The sequence below is a fragment of the Mustela putorius genome, unplaced genomic scaffold, assembly GCF_011764305.1.
Source record: "Mustela putorius furo isolate JIRA1106 unplaced genomic scaffold, ASM1176430v1.1 tig00003853_pilon_pilon_pilon, whole genome shotgun sequence".
NCBI lineage: Eukaryota > Metazoa > Chordata > Mammalia > Carnivora > Mustelidae > Mustela > Mustela putorius.
The window spans coordinates 7,537,060-7,561,149 of NW_025422005.1; the positions used below are offsets into that span (position 1 = coordinate 7,537,060).

General features: G+C 55.5%; 2 long non-coding RNA genes across 2 annotated transcripts; one reads left to right on the forward strand and one right to left on the reverse strand.

Moving 5' to 3' along the window:
- Positions 1–7,872: 7,872 nt before the first annotated feature.
- LOC106007460 lies at positions 7,873–13,143 on the reverse strand. Its single transcript, XR_006601664.1, has 3 exons — positions 12,591–13,143; positions 11,269–11,413; positions 7,873–10,403 (listed from the first exon to the last, which is right to left on the reverse strand). It is a non-coding gene; the product is annotated as an uncharacterized LOC106007460 (long non-coding RNA).
- Positions 13,144–13,735: 592 nt separating this feature from the next.
- LOC123387299 lies at positions 13,736–18,803 on the forward strand. The gene is made up of 4 exons (XR_006601663.1): positions 13,736–14,388; positions 15,329–15,457; positions 15,691–15,804; positions 18,354–18,803. It is a non-coding gene; the product is annotated as an uncharacterized LOC123387299 (long non-coding RNA).
- The last annotated feature ends 5,287 nt before the right edge of the window (positions 18,804–24,090 follow it).

The window sequence follows — 24,090 nt, forward strand, 5'->3', positions numbered from 1 at the left end:
TCTAACACTGCCTGTCCCTGGACCTCCCCTCAGTCACATTGTCCTGACACACTAGCTTCTTGCTGTCCTGGAAAACTAAGCTTATCCCTACCCCAGGGCCTTTGCACTTGTTCCCTCTGCCTGGAAGGCCCGTTCTGCGCCTGCTTCCTTGACATCACTTAGGTCTCTGCTCACGTGTCACCTCCTCAGGGAGGCTTTCTCCCTGAAGTAGTTCTCTAGCTTTCTCTCTCGCCTTATCCTGTTGGAGTGTTTACAATAATTTTGCTTATTCATTTTGTTCTCATATTTCCTGTCCAGTTGCCCCCGCTAGAATGGGAGCTCCTGGGAGGCAGGGACTTTTTTCTGTGTCCCTTCATGTCCTCAGCACCTCAAACTGTGCCTGGTGCATAAAAGACCTTCACTCTCTTTGAGTCAGGCACCAGATCAAGAGGAGTCTACACGGTCCCTGTCCTTGAGGAGCCCATGCTGCAGGAAAAGAATGACCCAAGTTCCTAGGACAAAGTTTAGGGGAAGGAGGAGGAGCTGTTACAACCCAGGAATTGCCAGAAGTTGCCAGGTTGGCACGGGGGCTTTGCCGAGTTTCCCACTCCCTGACCTGAGGCCAGGGGTCAACAGTGGGGAGAGAGTAGGTTCTGTGAAACCAGACCCCAGCAGAATAGCCTCCATAGGGTCAGCAAGGGACCCTATGGAGGTCATCTATCTAGCCCCTGTCTCCACTGAGAGCCTCTTCTGAGTCTCGAAGGGAAGACCCCCTCCTCTTGCCCTTACCAACTTCCTCACTGGACTGTGAGCTTCCTGAGCAGAGGATCTGGGCCTTTTTGGCAGAAGCCAGAGAGACAAGCACAGTTCCTGGCACCCAGGAGTCTCCTGATGATTGTTGCACAAAGACATTGGTCTGTCTCAGTCTGTGTAATTGGGAAAGACTTGAAAGAAGCAATCATAGCTCAGCCTCCTGGTCACAGTCATTGGGTTTCTGACCCCTCTGCAGTGACGGAAAGCAACACCCAGCCGGACACCAATTGTTACTATTTGCCGAGTGGTTGTCGTGCACCAGGCACCAGGCTAAGTGCTTGGGTCATCTTATTAGACCCTCACAACAGCTGTAGGGAGGAGGGGGGGTTGTTTATATAATATACCCATTATACAGATGAGGAGGGCAAGGCATAGAGTAACTTTCCCAAGGCTGAACTGGGCTGTGAACCCAGAGCCAATGTTTTTCACATTTGGGCTGGGAGGTGACTTAGCCCAGAGCAACAAGCATTTTTTTTACCCTTCCTCTGAGCTCATAAAGAGATGAAAGTTGAAGGTGAGTGCGTTGGGAGAGGAGGAGAGAGGAAAGAGAACAGATCTGTCCTTTAACTGTAAATTGTATCTCAGTGTTGTAAAAGACGAAAAAAGGAACCAAAGAGATTCAGGACCCAGTGCTAGGTTCTGTATACAGTAAGCACTCAATAAGTGTTGACGAAGAATGATGATTTTTCATTTAAAAAATTGCAGACTATGTGCTCGGTCTCCCTTTCCCTAAGCTGCTCCTGGTCTCGAGACTCTCCTGGGCGAGGTCTCTTTTCTGGAGTCCCTGGGCCTAGCCTGGTACTAGCCTCACAGTAGGCGCTCAATAGATGCTTAGTGACTGAATAATTCAACAAATGTCCGAGATAAGTGATTATGGTGATTACTGGGCAAGTTGTAATTAAAAATGAAAAAAAAAAAAAAAAGCTGAGTGCATTTCTTTTATTTACAAATGCCTCTCTTGGGAGTCCTGGGAAGGGAGAATGGGAGAGGGTCTTTTTCCCAAAAGCCAAGCGTGGTTCCTGAATGCCATCCAAGTCGATGAACTTGACAAATCCTTCCAACTCCCCTCCACCCCCCACCCCGGTTTCCTCATTCTTTTTGCAAAGTACACGATTATTTGCTTCTGACTATATATTTATAATACGTGTCTAGCGTAGGAAAGTCACAAAACACAGATAAACAGGAAGAAGAAAATTTACATCATCTGTAATCCCACCATCCATGAATAAGCACTGTGGATGTTTTGGTGTACTTCCTGCCAGTCTAGGTTTTTTGCTTCGTTCGCTTGTGATTTTTCGCTGCGTTTTGTTTTATAAAATCAGAATGGCGCCAAACACACCTGTCCGCGGCGGTGGCTGTGTGTCAGCCTGCCACGTGCACGGAGCGTGGACATTTGTGCAACCACCGGCTGCTCTTCCATGCCACGATTCTTGCTGGTTGGATTGTAGAGGGTGTCCTAATTTGCAGAACCAGTCCCTCACTCTGAGAAATTTTGGACATCAGACGCCCTTCTAATACTTTCCAATATTCTGAAGAACTCTAATGAATATCCTTGTCCAGAAAGAATCACGCACCATCCTTAAAATGGAAATGTTGAGTCAAAAAGTGCATACATCTCCAAGCTTCTCATTCCTGTTGCCAGTTGCCCCTTCTGGGGAAAGGCCATGTGGATTTGCTCTCCCACTGGCCGTGTTCTCCCGGGAAGCTCTCCAACCTTTGGTATTCGCTCTCTCCTTTTATTTTTTTATTTTTTTATTTTTTTAATTTTAACCCCTGTTAATTTAATGGGTGAAAGAGTCTGTGATTCTGGTAATGAACCTTGTTAGAACCATGCTGGCCACAAGCAGGGGCTGCTTCAGGGTTTGAGCGGCCGTGTTCAGACTTGCAAGCTCAGGCAGAGATGAGCAGAAGGGCAGACTCCCGGAGCTGAGGGCAGAATCCTTTTGTAGAACATCTACCTGAGCCCAGGCTTCTTGGCCATCCGCTCAACCGTCGGGGGCGGAGGGGTGGGGCCTGTCTCAGTCTTTCAGCCTCGGCAGAGATGAGCGCTGGCTGCCTCCCACCTCTCTGCACCCACACCTTCCAGAAACCTCTCTCTCGACAGAGGAGCCTTAGGGATTTCTGTGCCATAAATACTATCTGTTTTCCGAGCTCAGGATCCACACATTGTACCTGCTTTCGCTTTCCCTGCCTGGCCTCTCACCGAGCTCCCGTTCAAGCTTCTTCTTTCCAGTTCTAATTAAGTCACTTTTGAGGGGTTTGTGTTTACCCCTGCCTGATCACAGGAGAATGGCAGGTGACTAATTTTTTCCCTTGTAGGAAATATTTTCCGATCCCAGGGTTTCTGGTGTCTATGGCCCGTTTCCGTTTTAATATCCTCTGAACCATCTTACTTTAAAATAAAAAAAAAGACAGCTTTACGTTTCTGAAGAAAAGGGTAATTCACATTCCGTGCTAATGGTTCAGGAAACATAGAAAAATACACATAGAAATATCATGCAGAAAATTAAAAAAAGAATTCAGAAAGTCATGTATTTGGATGTGACTTGGATTAAAAAAAAAAAAAAACACTAGAAGAATGAATTTAAATGAACCCCCTTCCCCCTCCCCTACCTCTTTTGGGGACCACCCCAGCGGTGGGCCTGGGCGATTGGAGGATGTGTGTGGATAGGAGTGACTTTCATGCCCAGCAGTGAGGTGTGCGACTGATTTTATCTGCGAGGGGAAAGTGTGTGTCTGAGGGTGACCACACGTGCGGAACTCCATGTCCCTTTAAAGGAGGGTTTGGTCACAGAGGTATGGCCGGGCGCTGTTTGCACACCACAAGATCGAGCTCCTGCTGTCAGCGACACCTGAACGCAGAGAGGTACAACCAGGTGAAGGGCAGGGCTGACTGCTGACATCACCTCTTACCCACAGATCCACGGGCAACACCTGACCCCTCCCACGCCTGCCGGGGAGGGGCAGGCCTGGCCCGGGGTGGGAGGGGGGACGCTGGGGAGCCAGGGAGACCCCATGATGGAGAAGCAGAAGGGCCCACCTGTGCTTGGAGCAAAAGCCACGCTCCCGCGGCCACCACGGAGCGCGTTCTTGCCACGGGCCCACGTGCGCCCCTGTCGCCCGTGCCCCTTCCTGCCCCGCCTCGCCCAGATCTGAAATCAGCGCGGTCCTCCGGGGGCGGGAGCAGAATGGACCGGCCCTGGCGGGGCTGCCTCGGCCCCCGGGGATGTGATCCCGCGTGAGGTCGGCGTGGCGGGACCACGGCCCGGGGAACCTGCTCTGAGACTCCGGAAGTAGCCATGTTTCCTCCCGTGGCACCTGCGCAGGTGCCAGCCGCCGCCCGTGGCACCGTGTCTCAGAGGGCGGGGCTGGCCGGGGAGGCAGGAAAGAGCTGTTTTGCTGAGGAGGTGCCTTCGTGTCACACGGACGTGCCAGGGAGCTGAATGTGGGTGGGGGAGGGCTGGCCCGCTGCCCCGGCCTGGCCAGGATGTGAGCGACTCCGACCTGCCTCTCCAGCCTCCCCTCTCGACATTCTGTCTGTGGCGCACTTGCACAGCCTCTGTTCCAGCCACACGGAGCTGCTGAGAGCTCCAGGCCTTTGTCCAAGCTGTTCCTCCTGCCCTGAAGGCCTTCCTTCCCTTTCTTTACTTGTCCTGCTCCCACTTGCCCATTAGGACCAAAGGAGGTATCACCTCTTCCAGGGAACCTTCCCGGATGTCCCCTTGCCCCAAATTGGCTTGGAGGCCGCTGTTTGGGCTCCCGCCACCCTCTTGTTTCCTCTGTGCCAATACTTGTCACACTGTATTATAATTATCTTCTTGCAGCAGACTACGTATGTGATTTTTAAGTCTGTGTTTAAATAATGGGTCTATGCGAGTGTGGATTTCTGAATTGGGTAACATGGGTTCAAACTCTGCCTCTGCTACTGACTAGCCTACTACGTACTAGCCTCATGACGTTGGGCAGGTTCCTGACCTCCCTCAGCTTACAGTACTCATCTGTAAAATGGCAACACAATCAGTGTCTGCTTCACACAGCACTGTCAGAAGAATGAATGCAGGTAATTCATGCAAAGCACTTAGCCTGGATTCACACATAACAGTATTATAATAATCTAGCAAAATGCTTGGAAAATGTCTGGGGAACGAGCAGCGCCCCTGTGTTTGATGTACACGTGTGTGTGGATGTGTGGTAGGTATATACCAGGGCATGGGGGGATGGCCAGCCTCTAGAAGGAGCAGGTCCTGTATGGATATGTGTGTCCACTCTGAAGGGTAATGGGCTGGTTATTTATGGTCATGGCTTAAGAAAAAAAAAAAAAGACAAACCAGTGTTCAGTAATGACAAAGTAATTACCTTTTTATTATTTTTTCAATAGGATTCAGAGGGAGCGTGGGCCTTGGCTATGACCAGAACAGCCCAGCTTTGAGAATATCCTGATGCTTTGATCTACCCCCATTCCAACTGTCCAGGCAAGGAAAAGGCTGGAGAGGGCTAAGGGATGGTCCTAAACATGCGGGGGGAGGGGGAGTCTGGGACAGATGGAGAGGGACTGCCCAGACTACAGAACAGGAGATAGAGTTCTTCCGAGTTCTGGCTGAATTGTCTGCCTTGAAGGGACCAGACTCTGATCCTAGAACATTTAATAGAGGGCATTCCAGAGGAGACAGTTGAGGCCCAGAGGGAGGAAGCCACGGGTCACCTGGGACCATGCAGCAAGTCAGTGACAGAGTAGGAGCAGAGCTCCGGTCCCCCAACCCCAGACCAATGCTCTTTACCACATGACTCACTTGAACATAGCACCTTCTTGGTCCCAGAGCTCTGCCTCAAATTTCTACCTGGAAGGGATTTGACTTGCTAGTAGGTGATTTTTTTCTGGTGTCCTTCAGGAAATTGGTGGAGACCCCAGATGTTAAGTGATTGTTAAGTGATGTAACTGTGATTGGCTTATCTATCTGGTAGTAAGCTAATGGCTAGTGAGGGGACCAGATCAGCTTAGACTCTATTCATCTACCCATCATCCTTCCATCCATCCGTCCATCCATCCATATCCACCATCCATCCATCCATCCATCTATCGGTCCATCCATTCATCATCCACCCATCCACCCATCCACCCAACTATCCGTTCATCATCCATCCATCCATCCATCCATATCCATCATCCATCCATCCATCTGTTCATCATCCGTCTGTCCATCCATCCATCCAACCAGCATCCGTCTGTCCATCCATCCATCCAGCATCCATCCATCCATCCATCCATCCATGTCCACCATCCACCCATCCATCCAACGATCCGTTCATCATCCGTCTGTCCATCCATCCATCCACTCACCAATCCATATATCTTACAAACACCTGGTGAGTGCCCCATGTATCAGGAGCCTTGCTAAGACCTGAGTATCTGGGGATGCTGAGATGCACAAAACCAAACACCAGGAACAGACTATGAAGAAAAGTCAACTTCAAGTGCAAGTACATGACAGGTGGCCTGACAGGGAATCAAGCCCCCAGAGTTCCAGGTCCAGCTCTGCCCCTAGTTTGCTGGGGTGTCTTGGACGTGTCCCTTCATTCTCTCTTTACTATGGTTTCCTCCTCTATCCACTGAAAGGGTTGGACTAGCTCAGAGGACAGGCAGACGCTACACAGAGAAGCTCCCTTGGATGGGCAGCCTTTTGAGAGGGACGTTGTGAAGCTCCAAAGGGGCAGGGGACAGGGTTCCCTTGATTGATAGTGAGAGGATGAGGAGCAGAAAATTCTGGAATAAAGAAGAGGAAATGAGGGTGGAGAGTCTGCTCCAGCTCCACCCTGCTCTCTGGGTCTTCAAACACTTCCTCTCCTATTCTGACCCTGCCTGTGGGTCACTTAGAACCGGGTGTCTGTTCCCAGGTAATTGACAAGGGCCCTGTCCCTTTGTCCTTCCTTCCCCACCCCCCAGCCCCTGCCTCCTCGCAGCTGTCATAACCCACACGTAGCACTCTGCCCTCTGGAATTTATTTTAAGGTCTTGGCTGTTTATTTATTTTATTTAGAGATTTCTCGGTGCTTTGAGGGGAGGAAAATTCGAATGGGGTGATTATGAAATACTATTTCACCTCGCTGTTCATTCACAACAAACAAAGAGAAATGATTGGTGATTAAAAATGCATTCTCTCTGCTTGTTTTCTTTTGTTTTACCATTATGGAAATATTATAAATACTGAATACTAATCTGGACCTGCGGGGACCTCACAGACCTTCCAGAAACCAAGGCTCCTGCTCTTCCCTGGGGCAACCTCATGCTGTCCTCTCAGGCACAAAACTACGGCTCAGACCCTCCCAAGAGGGTCCCAGGTAGGCCAGGAGGCCCTGGCGCTCTGTCCTCACAGGACAGGTGTTATAAGTGTCTCCCCCATTTCCTTGTCCTGGTTCCCTGCTTAAGCAGAACCAGTCAGGGAGAGCAGAGCTGTGAATATCAAGTCCAAAAGTCACGACCATGGGGTTTTACTCCCAGAGTCAGGCTGCCCGAGCCCCACTCCCTGCCCGCTCCTTCCTGGCTGTGTGACCTTGGGCACCTTGCTCCACTTCTCTGAGCTTCTGTTTTGTCCTCTGTAAGACGGTGGTGAAAGTGGTACCCTAGCAGAGCGAAGCCCTCCTAAATGTTGGTTCCCAGAGTGATTAATATTCTTTACCCTTCTTTTGAGGGCTCAGTTTCTCCTTCTTGGTTTCTCCTTCTGCGCTGGCGGTCATCTCCGTCCCCCACCCCCCGCCAGCTCTGGTGGGCGAGGCTTCTGCCTCCAGGATGGGGTGCAGTGGGGACATCCTCACCCACCTTGACTCCCTGTTGGAGACCTTGGCTCCTTCCTGGGAACGCAGCCGGCACCTGTTCGGAGGCCTCCTAATCAGAGCCTGCTTTACGTGGCCTCTTTCGGAGCCATAAACCCAGCACTTCCCCATTTATGTCGATCACAAACAAATAAATAAGAGCCAAAGGGCCCGATCCAATTCCAAAGTGTTACACCAAGTCCAGATAAACAGCGAGTTCTGTGGCGTCCGCGTTCCTTTTATCTTTCACTTTATTTAACCAAATTAACTGCTCTCCATGTCCCCTGCGTGTGAGTGTCTCTCTCTGTCATATAAAATACAATCACGCCTGCTTGCTACATGTTTCAGATACTTTATCATTAACATCAATTCCAGCCAAATTAGGAGTTTCTCCCAACATAATTGCCCTTCCCATTATCCAGCACTTTATTTTTTCAAAGCACTTTCCAACCATTAATTAGTTAACCCTTAGGACGCCCCAGAGCCGGCGCTCAATGTCACCCTCCCTGTCTCCCAGCTGGGAAGGGGGGGGCGGGGGTCAGGTGGTTTGTTGGAAGTCACCCTGGATGTGGGGGCTGGGGGCTAGGGTGGGACCTTGGAAATCCTCCCTCTAGTCTCAGACCCTGTCTCAGCTGGCCGGGTCCAGGCCTGGGCAGCAACTGACTTTCATCTGATCTGAGTTGGCAGAGCCCGCGGGGGCCCGCGGCGGGGTTGGGGGGTTCCTCAACACCTTTAAGTCGGCTCATTCCTGATTCTCTCTATGGCTCGCCCAAGGAAGGAAGGAGCAGAATGAAGGAGTGTGGCTGGGTGGTGGTGCCTTCTTTGCTGCGGGGAGCCCCAGGGCAAAGGGAGGAGAGAACAAGAGAACAAGATACCCCTTGGAATGTCCAGGAAGTGAAGTGACCTTGGCATTATGGTTATGGGTGCGGATAACCAAGGTTAGGGGGCTGGGGGTGTCTGGAGGATTGGCTCTCTAGGGCGCCCTTACCACAGGGGGTCCAGACCTTTCTTTCCGCCGAGGCTTTGGATGCCTTCTCGGCTAGGTGTAGCCCCGGTTTTCATGGGCCCCAGGTATTCGGGTCAATGAAGACTGGGTGCAGACATCCTGGGAAGATTTAGGGGGAGCCATCTAGGGAAAACAAAATGATTTACTTCTTGGACCGAGTTCTGCCTTGTCAAGACGAACTCTGCTCGCGGCTGCTCGAGATACACTGTCGAACCACCAATATTTTACATTTACCACCGCTCCATCGTCCTAACTTCTTTAATGATTTTTTTTTTTATTAAAATCCATGAACTGGCTCCCACAGGACACTGCCAGGAACCCTCAGAGAGGTTGTCCAAGCTTCTCGTGACCTCAGAGACTGGTGAGTTTCCCAGCGCTTCTGTTCCCGCATCTCCCCTTTCTGTCCATTGCCTTGAGGCTGGGGCCACGCGTGCTCAGGCAGCCTTGCAGAGAAGATACCAGCCACCAGCCTGGGGACACGCCTCTGCCTTCCCCCCACTTGCCCTGTGCCACATGCTGTGTGCACTGGGACTGCGGGGAGCTTTTCCAACCCAAGGAAGGGAAGCCCCAGAGCGCACGCTGACCGCCTGGTCTCTGCGGTCAGACACTGTGGGGTCCGAATCTCAGGTCCCCTTACTAGCAGTTTGACCTTGGGCAAGGTGACCTCTCTAAGCCTCCGTTTTTCAGCTGCCAAGTGGAGTTGTTTGGAGGGCCAAGGGCAATAAAGCATGTGGGGGCGCTCAGCACCCCACAGTGGACGTGAGCTATCCTTTTGGTCAAGGAGCAGCTTGTAGGCTGTCCTGTGGCTTTCATTCTTCCAACCCCCAGTCTGTTACTGTGTCTCCATCCGCTTTCCTCCAGGCTCTGGTCTGGATCCGTAAAGCAAGGCGATGGGACTGGACCGTGCCCTCATTCTCAAACCCTTCATCTCCCAGAAGAGAGTGGGCACATAGAGCGGGTGAGATGTGGTTGGCCCCAAGCCCCGACCTGCTGCCCCAGATGCGTTCCCTTCCACGAGACCCTCCTGTGCAAGGCTCCGCCATTGCCACGTGCCAGAAGCTCCCCGAGGGCAGGACGATGTCGGGTCCAAGGAGCATTGCGTCCTGAGCCCCTCCCCCAGTGCCCAGCGGGTAGCAGCTCCTCCAGGACTCAGTGACTGTTCACACTGGCCATGGCCATGGAGCTCTGCTCTCTTCCTTCTGGGCAGGTTCCTTCCTTCCCCTGGGCCCTTCCTTCCTTCCGGATTTTTCTTTTCTTTGCCTTTCCTTTCCCTTCTCTTCTCTTCTCCTCTCCTCATTTCTTTTCTCTTAAGCTTCTGGAGTTCTGTGCAATAACAGGTAACAGCTTGAGACCAACCTAAGCCATGGGGGACTCTCTCCCCACGCCCCCTGCCTTTGTAGCGTCACTGAAAACAAGGGGCCCACTCATTACCCTCCAACCAATGATGCCCCTGAACCCCGCATTCATCTGCTCATTTCTTCACTCTGTAAAGGTGGACTGAGGGCTCGGGGCGGCTGACCGGGGTTGGAATCTTGGCTCAACCCCTTAGCAGTTGAAAGAACTTCGTCGAGAGACTTAACCACACTGCTCCTGGGTTCCTCATCGGTGAGAGGAGAGAAGAGCGCCCATCTCTCCCATGAGGGGTCCATGGTGAGGAGTCGAGACAGAAGGAATGTCCGGCACTTAGCGTGTGCCTGGCACATAGTAGGTCCTGCAAATATGGCAGGGATTTTCATGAAGGGTAAGACTGTGTGAGGACCACAGTGGCTGCAGCTGAATTTGAGTCTCTGTAAAGATTTCTGTAACAGATAAAGGATTCCGTAGGACCATCAGCCAATTTTGGATCCTAAATAACACAATCCCTGAAGTTTTCTGACATGCTATCCATCTACAGAGCACTGGACTGGAGACGCCGTCTCCTGCGGGACCTGCCACCCTCCTTCCACCCATGAAAATCAAAATTCAGAGAGGTTGTGTGGCTTTTTTCTGGTCACAGAGCAGAGCCATGTGGTCCACCAGAGAACCTCAGACTCAGTTCTGAGCACCTCCCTCGACCACTCCCCTACTCTGCCTTACAGCAGCCCCCAACCTCCACCCCTTGGTAATACCTTTCCCTTACACTGGGGTAGCCTGGGACCTTCTCTGGCACCCATGGATGGTCAACTAACATTCTAAGGGGCTGAGATGCATTCCCCCACCCTCAAGACCCACCATTGCAGGGGGTCATGCTAGAGACCCTACTGATGCCCCTTCCGTGACAGCAAGGAATGAAAACCATCTGTGGGGCCCAGCATCTTTAGGGGATGCCGAGGGAGAAGGACCATGCCAATGTGTTTGGAAAAGAACGACTGGATTTGGCGACACCTGCCCATGGCTCCCCTGACAAGGACCCATTGAGACCTGAAGCCACGTCCCTAAGTCCTGGCCCTGAGTGGGGGAGTCCTCCCAAGCAGTCCCACCAGCCCTGCCCCCAGCCTGGCACCTTTCCAGGTGGGTCCTGGGAACAAATCTGGGCTCTGAGTAATGGAGGTAGAGACCACCTGCCTGGCCTACAGCCCCCCGCCCCTCAGTTCTCCTGGAGCACCTCCTCCCCCTCCTCCCACCCATACCCAGCCGCGTGGGGCTCAGCCTGCGGCAGGCCCAGAACTGAGGGTTTTGACTTACAGCATTGCATTGAAGCCTCCCTCTGCCCCTTTGAGACAGTCTGTCATCAGCCCCATTCTACCGGTGGTCTGACGAAGGCTTGGAGAGGTTTGTGCAACCCTGCCCTCAGCACCCAGGCCTGTGCTGGGCGGTGCCCAGGAAATGTCTGCGGGAGAAATAAAAACACAACCAAGAGAGTGGCTGAATGAAAGAGAAGAGGTCCTTTCCGTGGGGGGCCAACCACAGGCCAGCCACGGTCTGCGGAGTTTCCCCGAGTTAGCTTGTTTAATCTCTGCTGCAGTCCTATGGGCAGGTACAGCGATCATCACCTCGACACAAAACAAGACCCAAGGAGATTAAGTGACTCCCTCGGGGCACACGGGTCGCTGGCAGTGGGGCCGGGAGTCAGCCCCAGACTGTCTAGCTGCAGAGCCCACCTTGTGACTGATCTCAGCCATGGGGGTAAGTGAGTGGGTGTGGGGGTGGACGAGGTTTTGGAGGTCCAGGAGCTCTGCCCCCTGGGTCTCTCTCTGCCTCTGCAGCACCGGTGTTCCCAGCTGGCAACCAAGCAAGGGGAAGCGTTTCCTCTAAGTCCTGACCGCTCTCCCAGGCACATTCCCACCGTTACCTACACAGGGAATTAAGACTCAAATCCTCGTTTGACACGATGCAGAAGGATGCTAAGTACTTAAGCGCTAATTAATTAGTGAGCTGTACCCGCCGCCACCAGCCGCTGGAGGAAACCTCAAACAGACCCCCAGAGCGAGCGCCAGCGCTCTCCCTGCCACGGAGGCCAAGGCACCGGCCAAGTATAGGGGACAGAGAGGAGGGGGCTCCATGGGCAGCCCCGGGTCCAGCCTCTGCAGAGAAGGGGTTCCAGGCCAGGTCTGAGCCCTGTCTTCAGGTCTTCAGAACCCCGTGGGAGCTGGAGTTCTGGGACCCTGTCGTGGCCGGAGCCCTGAATGTGACTCACCCGTGATGAACAAGCCTGCGTTTGTCTGACTTCACAACAGGCTCTCAAAGGAAAGCGAGATTCCAGGGGCCACACTGACCCCCCACATCTGGGGAAATTTCTGGGACCCTTTAGATAAGCCGGGAGAATCTTCTTGCCCCAAACCAGCCGGTACGTGTTTGTCAGGGGTGGGACCTCCAGTCGTCCGGGCCTCCCAAGACGGGTAGGCAAGGGCACCATAAAGCCAGCCACACGGAGGGAACAGTTAAAGACAGGGCTCTCTCCACCTCTCCTGACCTTGGTCTTACCCTCTGTAGTTGGCCAAGGTCAATCTCCCAGATGGGGCCGAGAGTAACTGAAAGCTAGGGCTTTGGAAACCCACTGGGTTTACCTCGCTGCACTGCCCCTTCCCAGCTGCATGGCCTCACGCAGGTCAATTTCTGAGCCTCCGTTTTCTCAGCTGTGAAATGGGCCTCCCGGTCGCCGTCACTCAATAAATGGTGGCAGTGGTAGTAGCGGATGTGGTCAGCCTCCTCCTCCTCATCTCCAAGGAGCCATCCCTGTGGACTCTCAACGCTTAGAGCCCTGCAGAGTGAACCAGCCATCCTGGTTTGCTCCAGACTCTCCCAGTTCTAGCACTGACAGTCCCATCACAAGAAACCCCACAGTCCAGAGCAAACTGGGGCAGTCTGTCAACTCCCAAGTGCCCTCGAGAGGGTGGAAACAGAGGGACGTCTGGTGTTGGGGGGAAATCCTGCTCTCCCCATCATAACTCCTCTCAAGTCAGGGCTTCCTCGGATCCCAGACCCTAAGGGCCCCTCCCCAGAGGTGACTGGACTTGGGAGGGGCAGACAGGGGGACCCGGAGTCCCCGGGGAAGAATCTGGAGGCATCAGGGCCCTGGGACCAGGGCTGCAGCTCTGATAATACCCCAACCTGCGTCAGCTGTCCGTCCCGCCTCCTGGAATATTTGCTCAGCAACCAGCCCAGAAACAGCATTGTTCAGGACAAAAATACAAAACACTGGGTTGGGGCTTGTTGTTTTTTCTTTGCTGTCCAAATTCCTCTGGGCCCTGGGGAGGGGAGCCCGCGTCTCTGCGCTGCCACCCCAAGGACAGGCAGAGGCAGGAGCTGGCCCGCCCGGGTTCTGTTCCCCACCTGGACCCCCAGGAGCAAAAGAACAGGTCCTCAGGCTCCCAAGGTGCGCAGAAGGAGGAACTTCAGCCCTGTAGCAGAGGCAGGACGGTATCTGGTTAAGCTGGAGTAGCTGTCCCTCCTGGTGCTTTTATTGAAGCCTCGCAACCCTGCAGGAAGGAAGTCTCAGCCCATTTTACAGAGGAGGAGGTTGAGGCCCAGAGCGTTCAGCAGAGGCAACATCTAAACCAAAGCCGGTTGTGGCGGGGGTGAGAGAGGGAATGGCTTATGTGGCATCTCAGAGGAGGCGGTCTTCCCAGAAGTGGGCCTCCTCTTTATACCTGTTTGCTCATGAAACACCTTTACAGAGGGCTGAGAAAGCAGCCTGGGGGATCTGGGGGGGGGCGCTTTGCCCTTTCTCCAGAACTCTCGGGGCCTCAGAGGGCATGGCTTCCTTCTGTGCCCAGTGCCCACGCTCCCCCCTGCCCCAGCCAGGAGCCCCCTGCTCAGCGCCCAGGTAGGACGCCCCAGGGCCCAGCCCTCTCCCCCTTGCCTGTGCACAGGAGGGAGGGCGGGAGGCGGGCCCAGCTCACCGTCCAAGGCTGGCGGCTTGGCATGCAAATGGGCGTGGAGCAGAGACAGTGTGCCCGGAGACAGGTGCGTGCGACCGACGGAGGCCGGGCAGGGCCAGGCTGGCTGCCGGACGCCCTTCCTGCTCCAGACCCTCGGAATGCATCACCTTCCCTGTCTTCAGAGCAGCTCCTTGAGGTCAACTCATCCTCATCCCCACGTTCGGGAAACAGAGGGAAGGAAACTGAGGCTCGGGAAGCCAGATAAATGACAATCGTCACTTAGTGGCGTGGCGTGGGCTCAGGCCTGTCCGACCCACAACTTGGCATAACCCGGATCTGCCCTGCGGTGTTAAGAGACGGCTCTGGGGTCAGGCCTGTCAGGGTCCAATCCTGACTCGCTCATGGCTGTCACATCAAGATGTCACTGGTCTGTGCCTCTGTTTCCTCACCTGGAAGACGAGGCAATGACACGACCTCCTTACAGGTGATCACGAGGGCCAGTAAGCTAGTGCTGGGCACATAGCGGGGGCTTGGCGGAGGGTGGCCGTGCTGTCACCCCTGTAGCTCGAGTAAGAACATTGTTACTTTATGACCCAGGCTGCCTCTTTGAAAGCAGCGAGGCTGGCAGGGGTCCCCCAGGGCTGGGGATCCCGCAGCACACGCACACCTGGTCCTCTACATGCTCTCCCTCCCCCCGTTTCTTGGAAAGACTTTTCTCATCCTCGGCCCCCAGTTCTGGACTATTCTAAATGCCCTGGTCTTGCCAGGACCACTCAAGACCACCTTGCCTGTGGCCTGAGCATGTGCGTCCGGACGCACCCCTGCTTTCACAGGTGCCCACCACCCTTCCCTGGGGACCTGGCCTGAGGCCTGGGACCCAGGTTCTCACCCCCAGTTCCTTCTCAAACTTGTGCAAGTCTGGCCCTAGTTCTGGGGCCCCCCAGCGCTCCCATGTGGAAGTTGAAGACAAGACTGAATGAGCCCCAAGCATCCCCGGAGGCTAAGATCTGGAAGCCCCAGACCGTCCCAGCTGAGGAAGGAAGAGCAGAAAATGCAGCTGCCTTCGGGCTCTTCAGGAATCCTACAGCTGCCCAACAGGACACCGGCACCCGGTGCAACAGGGCCCCAAGCCCATTAGAGGCTCCCGGGGCCTGTACGATGGTCCAGTCCAGCCTCCATCACACGACTCACGAGGTCCCACCTAGTGGGGTCTAGCCTCCCTCTCCCACCCTGCCCTCTCCTCTCTCCTCCGTGGCTTCCCCTTTTCCAACACTGACCTTCTGCTCTCCCTCAAAAGTGCCATGTGATCTTGGTCCTGGTCCTGGCTCATGGCATGGCCTTCCTAGGAATGGTCTCCCGGCACTCTGTTCCCTGCCCCTAACCCTTCTCTCCCCTGCCTTCTCCCCCTCCTCTTGCATTGTCAGCTCTGCAAAGACACCGCACTAGCTAACCACCTTAGGCCGGAGACACCTGCTTTTCCTGAGTGTGAGACCACCTGGTCCCTGCGCTCGAGAAGCTTAGCATCCAGGAGAAGGAATGGCGCCAACCCACAGGTACCAGGTCATTCATTCATTCTTCACCCAGGAAGTACTTTTTGAGGACCTACTGTGAGCAGACACCAGGGCTGAACCTAGGGTGGCTGCACCCCTGGGGCTAGAGACCTGGGGACCTGGGGGCACGGGAGGGTGCTTGTGCTACTTAGAAAAGTGCTGTGGGAATGTACGAGGAGATACCCTGATAAGGCTGGGCTGTGTGTTGCTGTTTTCTCTCCCACCCCCCAACCCAGAGAGCCTCGTGAGTGGACTGGCCCACGGGAGGGGCTCGGTGAACGTGACCAAAGAGGACTGCACAAGGCACAGAGGTCTCATTCGAGCTTTGCAGGCTTGGGGTTGGTGGCGAGGTGAGGGGGTAGGGGGGGCGGGACGGTTGTGACCTGCAGGAGCCGGAGAGGCCTTTCTGGGGAGACTCTAGGAGCAGAGCCTTGGAGACGGGCCCTCTCTAGGTATGGTGAGGGCGAAGCTCGGGGTGGAGGAGCAGGGGCTGTGGTTGAAAACAGGGTAGGGTGGGGAAGGGGGCATCGGCACAAACTTTGGGGCTGAGGGTCTTGTCTGTGAATTCTATTCAGGAAAGATCCAGGCTGCCCACCTGGCCACCATCGTGCCTGGGACCCCCTAAGCCCCACTCTGGCTGGGGATGCCAAGGAGCCCCAGCTCTTGGGAGCAAGGAAAACTGTGTCTGTAGTCAAAGATGTGGGCGCCCTCCCCCGAGCCCCAGAGCATGGGGAGTGCCCTGGGCAGGGCTTGCCCAGGCCTGGCGCTCAGGCTGCGCCCTCTGCCCTGGGACGTCCCGTACCAAGAAGGACCTATTAAAGGGACAAAGGTCCTCGCAGGGTGCAGGCACCCCAGCTCAGCCCTGGCAGCTGGCCCGGGTTCGGGCTGTGGCAGGAACCCCCACTCTCAGGGCAGAGAGGGAAAAAGCGGGGTCCTTGGGCTGTCTCCCTTCAGGTTCAGCCACCCAAGTTACGGGAGGCCAGGATGCCTCTTGGCAGTTTCTTCCCACAGGCAGGAGGCGGTCTGCAAGTCATGAGTCGGAATCTTGACTCTGTCCCTGAGCAGCTGCGTGATCTTGGGCAAGCTGCTTGACCTCTCTGAGCCTTAGTTGGCTCATCTCTGAGTAAAATGGGGTTAAGAATAATACCTATGATTTAAGATTTGTGGAGAAAATGCTCGGATACTTGCCACAGAGCCCATCCCCAAATAGGGGCTCGGTTAACAGTAGCTGTTCCTTGCTGTGTTTGGAGAGGGGGATGGACAGACGGACACCGCACGTGAGTTTCTAGGTCCCCAGAGGAAAGGAAGCAGCTCTGAGATACTTCGAGAGATGGGAGGCTTCATCCTTTCCCCAGAGGACCCAAGGGAGCCAGCCAGGGGTGGGGTGATGAAAGTGGCCTCAGGTGCCTCGGGGCCGGACTGAGGTCTCCTGCCCGGGACTTGGGCTATGGTATCGCTGAATCAGGGCGTGGGGCAATCAGCTGTTAGAAAGTGGAGTCGGGTTTATTATTGCTGAATGTTATCATCCCCGATAAGAACTAGATTAAAAGGAGGGAGGGGGAGGCAGAGGCGGGGTGAGGGGTGGAGGAGGAGCAAAGAGCAGCTTCGGTCTTGCTGAGCAAGCCCTCTGGCCTGGGCCTGGCGGGGACCCCGGAACCAAGCCCCTTCCTTGGAGACTCTGGGCAGAGCCTGGCGAGGGGGTTGCGGGCACCCGCCTGGTAGAACAGGGTGGGGCGGGGGGGGGCAGGGACTTTGCAAGCTGCGGGCTTGGCACAGGGACACAGCTCTCCCCGGCGCCGGCCATCATCGGGGGACTGCCTGCTTAAAGGACCCAAAGGAGGGACAGAACGGAATGCTGATCCTGGCTCCGCCCTATCAGCCGGGTGGCCGTGGGTAAGCCACTCCAGCTCTGCTGGCCGTGGTGTCCCCATCTGTCAACCACGCTGACGACTGCTCCTACCCCGAGGCTCAGGGGGAGGATTAACTGAGGTAAAGGAGGCAGCGCGCCTGTGACACAGAAACACTTCCTCCCTCCTCCCGCCAAGCCCTTTAGCGCGGCAGGACTGAAGGAGGCTCTGACACGGACACGGGCCTGCCCACGGCTTCCCTCGTCCCTTATCCCTCTCCCTCTTACCATCCCAAGGTCCTGGTCCTGAGACCGCTGACCCTCTGCCCCATTCATTCCAAAGCTTCCCGACCTTTCACCGCTGCCGCCCGAGGCGGGCAAGGCCCAGTAGACCCATTTTATAGATAGGGAAACTGAACCCAGAGAGGATCATGGTTCGCCCGAACACCACAGTTGGAATTGGGGACTCCTAGCTCTCTGTCCAGGGCACTTCGCCTTCTCGGCCAGCCTCCCTGCCCCTTTGGCACCTAGCGGTGGCGGGGTAGGGGGTGTGTGCTTGGCTTGGGAGGGCCCCAGACTCCTGGCTGGCGTGGCTGTGGGGCCCCTGCCCCTGGAGGTGTCTCTGCCCCAGGACAGGACTTCCCAGGACGGGCCCCACAGGCATTCCTTGCCATCAGGGAAGGCTATAAAAAGCAACACTTTTCAGCCCCAGAGTGTGACCTATGCGACTTCACAGAATCCAGAGAAAAACAGAGATAACCTTGGGAAGGCCCGACCTTCCAGAGGAGCGGGGACAGGAAGGGGGCGCCCCTGGGCTTGGCCGGGGTTTAGGATGGGGCATGGGGGCATGGTCTAAAATGAAAAACAGAGCTTCTTGGTAGTAGTTAGAACAATAATTACTATTATTACCATTAATTATTAGTCAAATTATTATTAGTAGTAATAGTATTGCCACTGGATATTCAGGACTGGCCATGGGCTGGCCCCGTGCGCTGATGCCTGGGTCCTCCGGGCTGCCCATGATGTGGACCCTTTTACTCTCTCATTTGACAGTCCAGGGGACTGAGGCTCAGAGAAAACCAGCGACCTGTCCAAGGTGACACCACGTCCGGATGCAGTCACATCTGCCTTGTCTGCTCTTCCAACACTCACTCACTTGTCGGGCTCTGGTTGCCTGAAGACCTCCAGCCATGCTGTTCCCTCTGCCTCGAGGGCTTGTCCCTTTTCTCCCACCTCCTTATCCCTCAGACTGCGGCTGGAATGTCACTTCCCTGGTCTGTCCCTCCCTCATACCCAGAATACCTACTGTAGGACCAGTGCTGTTCCTGCCGCTGATGACACAGCAGCGAACAGCACTGACAGACTCCTCCGTCCTTGAGGGGCTGGTGTCCAGGGTAGACCAGAAAACCCTGAGCGTCTCTAGCCAGGGGAACCGTCCCCCTGCAGAGCTACTGCCCCACGCTTGGGGGACACAAATCGGCAAGATAAACTTAGTGTATCATCCCAACACATCACTTTCTTAAATTGGCCTGGGGCGGGGAATCATGGGGGCTTGTGGGAAGAAGCATTATCTTTTATTTAAGCAGCACAGATCCCTTATGGGTTAGCCTCTCAGACGTCTGTCAAATTTTTAATTTGGGGAGACCCCTGAGGCTTCACTGTCAGCTCGCCCAGGCTAGGGGTGCTCTTCGTGGCTCTTTGGGGGAGAAGGTTGGAGACCTCACATGCAAGGGATGCAGCTGTCCTAGCCTGAGAAAGCCAGGCATCTAGAGGCCTCTGGATCCCTCTGGCTGAGCCCAGAGCTTCGAGGTCAGGAGGATGTTGAGCGCCGGGGCTCAAGCTGGGGTTCTGCTCCTGCCTGCCGTTCAAGCCCTCACCCCTCTGGGTCTTCTCAGTCTTGTGGATAAAGCGATGCACTTGAACTAAAACTTCTTTGGGAGTCCAGCAGGCCCGAAAAACCTGTCTGACTCTAAGGCCAGAATTGGTCGACCCGCTCATGGGTCCCATGCCACCTCCCAGACCCTTCCCCACGGTCTTCTCTCCCCCGCCCCACGCCCTGCTTCCCCATCCTCACCCCCGACCTGGTGGTACCTCCTGCCGGAGGCCGACTGAAGGCAAAGACCACCCCAGGCTCAGAGAGGAGAAAGAGAAGAGGCAGGAGGAAGGTCACATTTCTGACTTGGCCCGCTGCCTGGTTTTCATTAGGCCCACTGCCTAATTTTCCTGGGCGGCACTTGCTTTCTTGGCTAGTCTCCCCTCTTTCTTAACCGTTTCAGAGGAAAGAGCTGTCACACCCCCGGCCCCGTTGCTGCCGCTGGTATCGTGGCCTGAAGTGTTTTCCTGCTGTGTCACCTCTGTGTCTCTTGCTGCCACGTCAGCCACATCTCCTGTCCCTGGAGTCCCCAGGCACAGAACAGCAGCTCAGATGTACCCAGACTTGAAGAATAACACTAATTATGGGCATTAGCATTTATTGAGCACCTACTATGGGGCCAGGCTCTGTGAACTCGGTGACTTCCTCCAACGACCTCATGAAGTAAGGCCATTTGAGCAATGGGAAAACTGAGGCTCACAGTTGTTACGCAATGGAGGTGGGACCCCACATCAGTGCCACCACCCACCATGCCCTAGGGACTCCAAGAGCCTTCGAATATCCCTCTTCTGGTTAAGTGCACCTTTCCTCTACCCCTACACCCTTGTCTTCTGGATCTCTCCCTGTCTGCTCCAGAATGGGGATTAAGGGTAAAGGCCAAAAGCCCAGACACAACGCCTTTGAGGTACACACAACCTGTTTGAAAGGTGAAGGAGATGAGGCTGCTCAGGGAGGACTTTGGGGCCCCCAAAACCAGTTTCTGGGGCCAGGGAGGGGCTGGACCTCTTTCTGGGAGCAAGATCAGCTGAAGGTGGCCCCAAGGGGAAATCGAGTCACTGGGAAAGGATGAGGAGCTTCACGGGGCGAAGCAGGGTGGAGAGGTCATGCTGGAAGCACGTCATTCCCATCAGAGGACTCCGTGGGTGTGGAGCGGGGAAGAGGGGGCTTTTAACTCTGGCTGATGTCCTAGCCAGGTGGGGGGACTGTGGCCCCTCCATCAGAAGGGGGCGCGGGAACAGGCTGCTCCCACCAGCCGCAGTACTAGCCCCTTCCCCCCAGGAAGGGCTGCCCAGCTTTCCTGGGACCCGGCGCTCGGCAGGTACCAGTGGGGCTGCCCAGCTCCTCCGGCCAGGGCTGCGATAAAAATCCTGCAGTGATCTGCGTCAGAGAGAGAGAGAGAGAGAAGGGGAAAAACACCCTCCAGTGCCTGACATTCTTTTTAGGATGCCCATAAAAAATAATGTGACCTGTAAAACCGGCAAGCTGCTTCCCAGCCCGTGACACGGGGGCCCCCACGTCCCACTCCCACCCCCCAGGTCCACTCTCTCTCCCTCGGGCCGAGGGCATTACCCTGGGAATCCCTGAGGGTTCAGGCCTTCAGAGCGCTGGGGACCCTCAGGCCGGGGGAGAGAGCAACCCCAAACCACTGTGGTCTGCCCACGTGGGGCCCCTTCCTCCACTTCCTCCTCTGCACCCCCACCCCTTCCCGGGGCCCTCGGGTCAGCAGAGCTGCTGCTGCCAGGCCAGGGGGCGGGAATGTGCTGGGACAGGTGTGTTCTGCTTTTGCTCTCTCGCTCTCCCAGGTGAGTCACCCCGTGGGAGTGTGTTGATGAATCCGAACCCGGGCTCTTTGTTTGGAGCTCCTGGGAATTCGTGCACGGGGGCCAGACACCCGGGCCGTCTGCGGCCGGGTGGCACCGAGAGCTGGGAGTCGGGAGCCGGAGGTGCTGGTCCCAGTTTTGCCACCAGCCGGCTGCTCGAAAACGTGTCCGTTCGGAGACGATTCGGGTCTGGGTTTCTCTACCTTGAAAATGGGCATAACAATCGCGTCCTTTGTAGTTTTGCTAGAAGGCAATAAAGCAGGTATGTTCTAGCGAGGGTAGTTTCTGGGTTGGTGACGCTAACTGCCATTTCCTTAGTGTCTACTATGGCCCAGGCACTGATCCGGGGTGGTTTACAGTCCACTCTCCCGGCAGCCCGAGGGGTCTGTGAGATTACCATCCCCTCTGCTAAAGGAGGGGAGCGAGGCTCAGAGAGGTTAAGTAACTCCCCTCAGGCCACAAGGCATACACCCAACGGCCACCCACAGTAGGAATTAAGGACATCCCAGCAAATACCAGGCACAGTGATCACCGCCGAGCCCCTTCCCTGCCCTGTAGGTGAGGCCAGTCCAGAATGAAACCAGGTGTTCCCCTCCCCAGTTTCCCCTAGGCATGGCCTGCCCCTGCCAGCGGCCTAATGGAAGTCACAGCTTCCTCCCAGTGCCCTGCCTCCCCAGCCCTGCCCCAACTCCCAGAGGCCTTAGCTTCTTCCAGCTCCCTCCCGTGGGCGGGCAGGGCTTAACGCTGTGTCCCAAAACCCAGAGATACATGCGTCATGACTAGGGAGCCTTCCAGATCTGCCTCCGGAAGGGCCCACCGGCCAGATTTCCCAATTTCCTGAACTCCACATCTTCACCCTAGCCAGGGGAGTGAGAGCCTCCTTGGGTCCCCAAGGCTGTGGGAGGACAGACCCTGGGAACACCCTTCCTTGGTGGGGGCTGGAAATCTGAGTTGCGTTCATACTCTCCCTCAGGCACATTTCCTGGGTTTCATCCATCATTTCTGAAGCCTTCAGCTGCGCAGTGAGGCAAGGCTTTAAATGCTCCCTCCCTGGGGCGCTGGGGGAGGCAGGGTAGCTCAGGCGGTTAAGCGTCGACTCTTTGATTCTTGGTTCACATCATGATCTCAGGGTCATGATCTCTGGGTCTCGAGATCAAGCCCTGACTCTAGCTCTGTGCTCAGCAGGGAGTCTGCTTGGGATTCTCTCTCTCCCTCTCTCTCTTTGCCCCTCCCACCTCCCTGCCCCATGCACCTGAGCACGCGCCCTCTCTAAAATAGATTAATCAATAAATCTTAAAAAATATAAATAAATGCTCCCTCCCAGGGAAGAATCCCCTGGACCCACACTTACATTTCTCTCAGCATCTCGTTCCCTACGTGGCTTAGGAATTCCACTGTCTCCTCGTGCCCTCAGAGTGACAAGACAACAATGGCAACAGGAGTCACAGTCGAGCATGTGTTCTGTATTAGATGCTTTCCAGACTGTCACTCACAGCAGCTCCCTTTTACGGATGAGGGAACAGAGATGTCCCGAGGGCAAATGACTTGCCTAAGGTCATAGAAAGAGTCAGTGGCAGAGCCAGGATTCAGAACCCACATCTCTGGACACAAAGGCTCCGGCTTTTAACCACCAAGGTTGCTTCCAGCTCCAGCGGCTGGCAAGTCTTTTGCTGATCCTGTCTGCGTGCAGAACGGCCTGGTATACAGCAGGGGTCCGACCAGTGCTTACAGAGAGGATGAATGTACTGAGAGGTTTTTGAATGTGTGCAGATGGGTGAGTGAATCAGCAAGGGAATGAATGAATGACCTCAGCTCTCCCCATAACCGTGAGAGACGAGCAGCACTGATCCTCGTGCATCAGATGAGGAAATTGAGGCTCAGAGAGGGAAAGCAACATGCTTGGGGTCACACGGTGAGCTGAGGCAGAGACGACGATCAAGCCTCCTGACCCCTCCCCTAGGAGCCCTTCCCACCTCTCTCCTCCGGTTGTCCCAGCCGCACTCTGGGCCCGGCTCTGCCTCCCATCTCCGAGGGAGGCTGCGGGCACAGCGTCTTTAAGCTGCCCTTTGAGGGACGAGCCAAGGAGGGGGCTGGGGAGGGGGCCTCCACCCAGCACGCAGGGCAAGGAGCCCAAACCCGTCCGTCTGAGATGGGGTCAGTGCGGGGGGTCTTTCTCTGCAAGCACTTACGGCACAATTGATGGGAGAAGCTCTCATCAAACAAGGGACAAATCATAAAGTTCGGGAGATGGAAATTAGGCACGGACAAACGACCCAGGTGCAAGGGAGAGATTTATGGGGGAGGCTGTATTCTAGCTAATGATTTCTGCTAATGATTCTCCGAAGTGTACAGTGGCACAGAGCCCGCGCTTCATGGGGTGACGTGAACCCTGCGGGCCGGATGAAGGACATTTCTGGGGAGACAGGGATGGCAAGGGGATGATGAAGAATGACGGAGGCACCCCCGGATCCCCGGTGCCCCCTCCCTCGGCAGTGGCTGGAGGGGATGCGGGTTCTTGGGGTGTGAACGGGCTCGGCCGGAGATTAATCGCTCGACCCGGCTCTTTGGCTCTTTCTCCGCTTGCCCTGAAAGTGCCTCCCGGCCTGGCAGCTCTGAGCGTTGGCGGGGTCTGCCCACTGCTGACACACACATTTTCAGAGCCCACCACCATCTTTCATTCCACCAGCCCCCTCGCAGACGCAGGGTTCTAGCTGCAAACGGTCCCGCCCTCCTCCTCAGTCCTCCCCTCTGGAAGAGCCGTCTTCTAAAAAATGCCACCTGCCCCGACTTCATGACCCTTCTTGTCTACCCTCAAGGGTCAGTGCCATGCAGGTGGCCACCTCCACCGTGGCAAGGTTGTGGGCGGGGGGGGGGGGAGGGGGCTCCGCCGGCCTCTGGTTCTGGGGCACCTGGCCCTTCTCTGTTTTCCTCCACCACCTGAGCTAGGGACATTGACCCTCTTGGTTAGGACAGTCCCTCCCAATTTACCTTCAGTCCTACTTACAGCCGACCACATCCTGACCTCCTGGTTCTGCAGGGTAGGGCCCTCAGGGAACAGCAAGGCTCTGCCTTTCAAATCCATGACCAGCGAAGAATG